At 37.4% G+C, this 8,934-nt stretch overlaps 1 protein-coding gene across 1 annotated transcript in view; it reads right to left on the minus strand.

The window, feature by feature from the left end:
• The window catches only part of LOC107570871 (lethal(3)malignant brain tumor-like protein 4), a 62,746-nt gene that overhangs the window by 14,813 nt on the left and 38,999 nt on the right, over nt 1–8,934 (minus strand). The window lies entirely within an intron of this gene.

Below are 8,934 nucleotides of genomic sequence, written 5' to 3' on the forward strand. Positions count from 1 at the left end.
CACACACACACACACACACACACACACACAGCTGTGTTTCAGCAGGCGGGTGTTTGGCACGATGACATTCACTCCGATCTGCGTCGCCACCTGTGTCCCGTTACACAAGCCGTTGCCATGGCAATTGTCACAGTGCATCGTCGTCTGAGCAACTGTTTGCAATCTGTTGTGTCACATGATCAGGTCTGATGATGAGGACGCGAGCGGACAGCGTCTGCAACGATTAGAGTCTCACAGCTCACACATCACCGCAGGACACAAAAGAGCAGCACAACAGAGACAGAGAGAGAGAGAGAGAGAGAGAGAGAGAGAGAGAGAGTGTGTGTCTCAACTCATCACGTGCACACACACACACACACCTGAACTCATCCCACACACACACACACAGAAATGAAATGGTTAAACTATTATATTAATACTCAATAAGCATGCTTACACACATACATAGACATACATGCACACACATTTTGTTGCAGATATAGATATTTGAAATAAATAAGTGACAATACTTATCTTCTCTTTTTAAGAGTTTATATATCATTTTCAGGTTTCACTGTAATCATAATCTGGCATAATTGTAAAAACTGATATGTCTGTATCAACAAAATGGTAAACTTGACCTTTTCTTGACTAAATGTGATTTTCAATGTTAGAGCAGTGATTTTATAATGTCCAAGCATGAATCCAGAAGCAAACCTATGAAAAGTACTGTTTTAGTGAGTTTAATGAGCCCATTAGTGGCCTTCCACTGCCATCTAGTGGTTATAAATGCAATTTCTCATACAACACTGTGTTTTTAATCCTTATAACTTTTACAGTGTTATTTTTTGCCCAATATGTCTTAAATTTATATGCTTATTTAGAGTGAAATTATGCATCATTTTACACCGTATTGAGAAGTTGTGGGGTTTCTTTTAGGATTTATAGGCCTTTGGGTACACTATGTAAAGAACATATCATAAAATGACCATGTTATAGCTGTCCAAATGCAAATGTTCAATTTTTTTTTGATAATTATTGACCAAGAGAGTCTAGACAATAGTACTGCACTGATTTGATTGATTTTGAGTTTAAAACCTACAACTAGTTCACAAAAGTAGAGTTTTTAAAAATAATCTCAAATGTTTAATGAACAGTTTGATAGACTGCATTGGTCCCAGAGGCAAAGTTGTTCAGAATGAGAAGATCTATCATATGATATGAAGATCTAGTATGTGTGTGAATATATGAAGAATTTTTTTTTTGCAATTTGAGGTCATTTACTACAGAAATATTGTGTTTTTGAGGCCTTTTTAACTGTCATAGCGCCACCTATGGTCCGGTCTCCATGAAACTTTGCAAGCTTGTTGAGAGTCATCTGACACATGTTTTTACCAAGATTCATAAAGTTTTGAGTTTTTGTTTAGGTTTTATAGGCTTCTGGGTATATTTGGCCACGCCCCTTTTTAAAATGACCCCGTTATAGATAACCAAAGGACAAAATTCAACATTTCTTTTTGATAATTATTGATCTAGAGCGTCCAGAGAATAGTGCTGCAGTGGCTTGATCGAGATTGAGCGAAAAACCTAGAACTAGATCGCAAAAGTAAATTTTTAATATATTTGTGAATATTTAATGAAAGATTTGATTGACAGCAATGGTTCTTGAGGCAAAGTTGCTCAATATGAAAAGATCTATCAAATGATATGCAAATGATATGCAGTGTGAGTGATTACAGAGCCATAAAACTCGTTAGCGCCAACTAGTGGCCGATTTCTTTCAAAATTCTTACAGACCTTTAGGGCCATGAGTCGAACATGCCCACAGAGTTTCGTTCTGGTCGACCTCTGTTAACCTTGTCTAAAAGGTGCTTAAACTTCTTTGGCCAATGGCGGACATGTTTTTTGAGAAACACGAATGTCCGCACAGACACTTGTGCCACTTTACTAAGTGACAAAGACACTGCATACCAATTTTCAAGTCAATGGGAACAACAGTTGCGTAGTTATAGCCATTTTAATGTTTTTTTCCCCATCTCATTGAGCGAATACACGTGTACCAAGTTTGGTGACGATATCTCATTCTGTTCAACAATTGGCTTTGTTTTTTGCGCTGTAGCGCCCCCTTTAGGCAGATTGGGGCAAGTCTTTGGATAGTGAGCAATACTACGATCTGACAAGTTTCAGCTCTTTAGGCCTTACGGTTGGGTCTTCATGATCAGTTTTACCGGAGAAGAATAATAATTTAAAAATCCTCACATTTACAATAGGGTTTCAGCACTACGTGCTTGAACCCCTAATAATAAAATGTGTCTTGAGCAGCAAATCGGCATATTAGACACTGAAGACTGAAGTAATGCCTGCAGAAGATCCAGCATCACAGGAATAAATTACATTTTATAATATATTCAAATAGTGAAGTTATTTTAAGTAGTAGTAATTTTTCTAAATGTTACTGTTTATTTCCTGACAGTTGATTGGCTGCATCATCGGCCGCCAAGGTGCCAAGATCAATGAGATTCGTCAGATGTCAGGGGCACAGATCAAGATCGCCAATCCAGTGGAGGGCTCAACCGACCGACAGGTCACCATCACCGGCTCACCTGCCAGCATCAGTCTGGCCGAGTACCTAATCAACGCACGGTAATGAACCTGCTCTGTGTGCTCCCAGGTAAAAAAAAAAAAAGTGCACTTCCATGATGTACTTAAAGTGCTCTATTTTCACGCACTAATTTTGTACTTGCTATACTAAAAGTGATTATTTAGTAGTACTTAAGATAAACTTAAGTGTACTCAACTGTGCTATTTTCGGACACCATGAATATGAACTAAAATGCGCTTTTAACATACTATCTCTGTATTTAAAATTATTATTTTTTTATTTAGTTACCACTTGTAGTACACTTAAACCCATCTCTCATACACTAGTACACTCACGTATACTACAAATGGTGACTAAATGCATTTTTTAAAAATAGAGATAGTATGTTAAAAGAGCATTTTAGTTCCTATTCATGTGGCCTGTAGCACGAAGCGAGATGAACAAACTCCGAGTTTCAGAGTAGGTTTAGAGTTAACGAAACCGAACAAATCAGGTTCACTGGGCTCACAAAGCTCGATATAAATGTTCTCTGTCAACTCAGGGTTGATCCAGAGTTTGTGATTAACCTTAAAGTGAGACACATGCCGCAAACAGCCAATCACAGGGAACATGGAGAGCATCAGATTGATTCACTTCTCGCAGGAGTCAGCGCAATTCACTTCTCTGTTCAAAATGAATAGATGTTATTAAAAATAGAATTAATTTAAATGCTTTTACAAGGCAGGAATAAACACTGCTGCTGCAGCAAATGTTTGAGAAGTCAGCAGAAAGAAAATACCTGGCTATGCAAAAGAATCAGCTACATTTAATAGTTTATATACCTTAGCAAAGAGCACAAAAGAAAATACATATTAGTCATTTTAAAAGCTTTATAAATTGAAACTTATTTATAGGCAATGTATATATTTAACTTAATTCAAATGCAAATGTAATATTAATTGCCAGCTCATAATAGTTTTAAAAGTTTATATAATTATGAATAATTACAATTAATATGATATTACTATAATAAATAATTAGCAGCAGAAGGCAATTTTGTCTCTGAAATTCTGATACTCTAAACTGATTTAATCTGGAGCGAGAGATATGGGGGAGTGGCTTAATTGCATCAGATATGTCACTTTGCTCGCAGCTGATTGGTCAAGTTTGGGTTTGCCATCTCTAACCCAGAATAAAACCTGCTCCGGAGCAGGTTAGCTGTGTAGCGTAATGGCAATGAAACCCGCTCAAAACCAACCAATCTTCTTGAGCCTGAAAACTCAGAGTTTGCTCAAACTAAGCGTGAACTTGCCCGAGTAAAAACTGAAACCGGCTTCATGCTACAGGCCAGTGGTGTCCCAAAATAGCACAGTTGAGTACACTTAGATGAACTTAAGTTTATCTTAAGTACTAAAGAATCACTTTTAGTATATTAAGTACAAAATTTGTGCACTTTAAGTACATTATGGAAGTGCACTTCTTTAACCTGGGCTGTATTGTAGGCTTCTAGTCCACATGTCCATTTGCTAGTTTTTGTCTCAGCTGACTTGAAACCATTTGCGCACACGTGTAAAGACACCCGTCTTCTCTTGTGATTTCAGACTCTCATCCGAGGCTACAGGAATGGCCGCGAACTGATGCTCTCCGCCACCCCACCGCCCCTTTTCTCCTCCTCCATCACATTACGCTCTCTAAGTGCAAAAGGAAACCAAGTATTTTCAACCTAACTTTTCCTTTCACCCACCCCAAGCTATGCTTCATGGATATACACAAGTATTTTATTTATTTATTTCATGAAAATGTTTTTAAAATCCCTTTGCGTACAGTTTTTAATGTCTTTTTTCTTTGCATATTTTGTCAGTTAACATTACCGTATAGAAGTGAAAGTGGAAAAATCTGAAAACGCATATGATAATTCTAATAATAAATCAGCATATTAGAATGATTTCTGAAGATCATGTGACACTCATCCACTCATGTGGAAATTCAGCTTTGCATCACAGAAATAAATTATATGTTAAAGGATATTAAAATAGAAACCATTATTTCATATTGTAATAACATTTTGCAAGTTTACTGTTTTTTTCTGTATTTTGGATCAAATAAATGCAGCTTTGATGAGCAGAAGAAACTTCTTTAAAAACATTACAAGTCTTACTGATCCCAAACTTTTGAGCGGTAGTGTATATACACACATGAACCACTGATGTCACATGGATTATTTTAACGATGTCCTTGCTACGTTTCTGTGCGTTGATCGTGTAAGGATCCTTGCTATCTATGGGAGGGTCAGAGAGCTTAGAATTCATCAAAAATATCTTAATTTGTGTTCCGAAGATGAACGAAGGTCTTACAGGTTTGGAACGACATGAGGGTGAGTAATTAATGACAGAATTTTCAGAGGTTTTCCTGCATGGGCCATCAAATCAACAGATAACAAAACTTTTTTTTTTTAATTCTCATTCCACGCTATTATAACCCAGTAAACACCTCCCTCAATCAATTAACTTCCCATGAAAAAGAAAGACTCGTGTTTTAGTTAAAAACGTCTTAATGCTGGATGTGTTTCAGCTTTTGTCTTCTCCAGATGTTAGCTGATGGACTGGAGTGCTGTGGATTATTGTGATGTTTTTATCAGCTGTTTGGACTCTCATTCTGACGGCACCCATTAACTCCATTGCTGAGACACTGATGCAGTGCTACATTTCTACAAACCTGATGAAGAAACAAACTCACATTTAAATTTTTAGGTGAGCTGTTCCTTTTATGTCAAAAGAGAAACGAAATCTCATGACGATGTTTTCTGAAATAATTCAGTAATTTCAAACATCAGATCTCAGACTGAGAGACAAATACTGAGGAGCCTCATGGGGTGCCAGTGCACAGGACACGGACATCATGAGATCGATGCGAGACAGACACGCACACACACACACACACACACACACACACACACAGCTGTGTTTCAGCAGGCGGGTGTTTGGCACGATGACATTCACTCCGATCTGCGTCGCCACCTGTGTCCCGTTACACAAGCCGTTGCCATGGCAATTGTCACAGTGCATCGTCGTCTGAGCAACTGTTTGCAATCTGTTGTGTCACATGATCAGGTCTGATGATGAGGACGCGAGCGGACAGCGTCTGCAACGATTAGAGTCTCACAGCTCACACATCACCGCAGGACACAAAAGAGCAGCACAACAGAGACAGAGAGAGAGAGAGAGAGAGAGAGAGAGAGAGAGAGAGTGTGTGTCTCAACTCATCACGTGCACACACACACACACACACACACACACCTGAACTCATCCCACACACACACACACAGAAATGAAATGGTTAAACTATTATATTAATACTCAATAAGCATGCTTACACACATACATAGACATACATGCACACACATTTTGTTGCAGATATAGATATTTGAAATAAATAAGTGACAATACTTATCTTCTCTTTTTAAGAGTTTATATATCATTTTCAGGTTTCACTGTAATCATAATCTGGCATAATTGTAAAAACTGATATGTCTGTATCAACAAAATGGTAAACTTGACCTTTTCTTGACTAAATGTGATTTTCAATGTTAGAGCAGTGATTTTATAATGTCCAAGCATGAATCCAGAAGCAAACCTATGAAAAGTACTGTTTTAGTGAGTTTAATGAGCCCATTAGTGGCCTTCCACTGCCATCTAGTGGTTATAAATGCAATTTCTCATACAAAACTGTGTTTTTAATCCTTATAACTTTTACAGTGTTATTTTTTGCCCAATATGTCTTAAATTTATATGCTTATTTAGAGTGAAATTATGCATCATTTTACACCGTACTGAGAAGTTGTGGGGTTTCTTTTAGGATTTATAGGCCTTTGGGTACACTATGTAAAGAACATATCATAAAATTTAATCCTTATAACTTTTACAGTGTTATTTTTTGCCCAATATGTCTTAAATTTATATGCTTATTTAGAGTGAAATTATGCATCATTTTACACCGTATTGAGAAGTTGTGGGGTTTCTTTTAGGATTTATAGGCCTTTGGGTACACTATGTAAAGAACATATCATAAAATGACCATGTTATAGCTGTCCAAATGCAAATGTTCAATTTTTTTTTGATAATTATTGACCAAGAGAGTCTAGACAATAGTACTGCACTGATTTGATTGATTTTGAGTTTAAAACCTACAACTAGTTCACAAAAGTAGAGTTTTTAAAAATAATCTCAAATGTTTAATGAACAGTTTGATAGACTGCATTGGTCCCAGAGGCAAAGTTGTTCAGAATGAGAAGATCTATCATATGATATGAAGATCTAGTATGTGTGTGAATATATGAAGAATTTTTTTTTTGCAATTTGAGGTCATTTACTACAGAAATATTGTGTTTTTGAGGCCTTTTTAACTGTCATAGCGCCACCTATGGTCCGGTCTCCATGAAACTTTGCAAGCTTGTTGAGAGTCATCTGACACATGTTTTTACCAAGATTCATAAAGTTTTGAGTTTTTGTTTAGGTTTTATAGGCTTCTGGGTATATTTGGCCACGCCCCTTTTTAAAATGACCCCGTTATAGATAACCAAAGGACAAAATTCAACATTTCTTTTTGATAATTATTGATCTAGAGCGTCCAGAGAATAGTGCTGCAGTGGCTTGATCGAGATTGAGCGAAAAACCTAGAACTAGATCGCAAAAGTAAATTTTTAATATATTTGTGAATATTTAATGAAAGATTTGATTGACAGCAATGGTTCTTGAGGCAAAGTTGCTCAATATGAAAAGATCTATCAAATGATATGCAAATGATATGCAGTGTGAGTGATTACAGAGCCATAAAACTCGTTAGCGCCAACTAGTGGCCGATTTCTTTCAAAATTCTTACAGACCTTTAGGGCCATGAGTCGAACATGCCCACAGAGTTTCGTTCCGATCGACCTTCGTTAACCTGGTCAAATAGGTGCTTAAAATTGTTTTGCCAATGGCGGCCATGTTTTTTGAGATACGCAAATGTCCTCATAGACACTTGTGCCACTTCAGACAAAGACACTGCATACCAATTCTCAAGTCAATCGGACCAATGGTTGCGCGGTTATAGCCGTTTCTATGTTTTTCCCATCTCATAGCGCCACCAAGTGGAAGAGCTGTGCAATGTTTTTTATTTGAACAAAGATTGATTTACTATATATAAATAATGCAGCCCAAACACTTTCAGTTATTTTTGTTTCCAGTCTGTTATGCTGGTTGATATTGCAAACTAGTATCTGTTATATTATTCTAATGTATTATCATAATCATAAACACACTGGGTTGCAGTGCAAAAAGTTTGACATTTTACTGCACTGTTTTATTCTTCTAGTTACTATTTATAGCGGCTAATACATCAGAAACCTAAAATATTCACATGAAAATAACTGAAATAGCAGAGTAATGTCAGCCAGCAGCTCATTATTACTGAATAAATCCCTTCTAGAGCAAAGAATAAAAAATAAAAACAGTTTACTTTGCGATAATGACCAGCTGACTGCACATCATCCCTCGTGTATATAATATCTAGCTAAAATAATGTAATAATGTCACATAATTCGGGAAGCTTTTCATTAAAGTTTGTTTTATACACCTTGCCATTCACATCCCTCACCAATAAACTCACGCTAGTTTTTATTTCATAACCTCACAGAGCGAAACGATTCGTCTGCTATTTTTCAGAAGAGTTTGACGCTCTCTAAATGGTGAGCCGCGTCTCATTATAACTGTTCTCCGCTCGTTATTTCACTTCTCAAGTAAACGCTTGCTGTCAGCGCGGCGCTCCTGAAGGACGAGCAGATACTGAGACGAAGCCAATGCAGCTTCAGCATCACCTGACCTTCACACTCACCGTTAGGGCTGCACGGTATTGGAAAAAACTCACATTGCGATATTTTGTTTTTCTGCGATATACATTGCGATATTTTGTTTTTCTGCGATATGAAAAAAAAAAATCACCAGATGACTTGAATCATCAATGATTGGGGTGATTTTGTAGGTGAGCAAAGAACATCATCATCATCATCACCACTGATCACAGGCAGCTGAGCTATATATATACCAACAGTCAAACCAAAAATTCAGACAGCAGATATAATTTTTGATATTTTTTTACTAGTGGGTGCAGGACACTGTAAGTGAGAGTGTGTGTGTGTGTGTGTGTGTGAGAGTGAGAGAGAGAGAGAGAGTGTGTGTGTGTGTGAGTGTGTGAGTGTGTGTGAGTGTGAGTGTGTGTGTGTGCGTGTGTGAGTGTGTGCATGTGTGAGTGAGTGTGAGTGTGTGTGTGCGTGTGTGAGTGTGAGTGTGAGAGTGAGAGTGAGTGCGTGAGAGAGAGAGAGTGTGTGTGTGTGTGAG

This window comes from Sinocyclocheilus grahami, unplaced genomic scaffold (genome assembly GCF_001515645.1).
Source record: "Sinocyclocheilus grahami isolate Dianchi unplaced genomic scaffold, SAMN03320097.WGS_v1.1 scaffold1516.1, whole genome shotgun sequence".
NCBI lineage: Eukaryota > Metazoa > Chordata > Actinopteri > Cypriniformes > Cyprinidae > Sinocyclocheilus > Sinocyclocheilus grahami.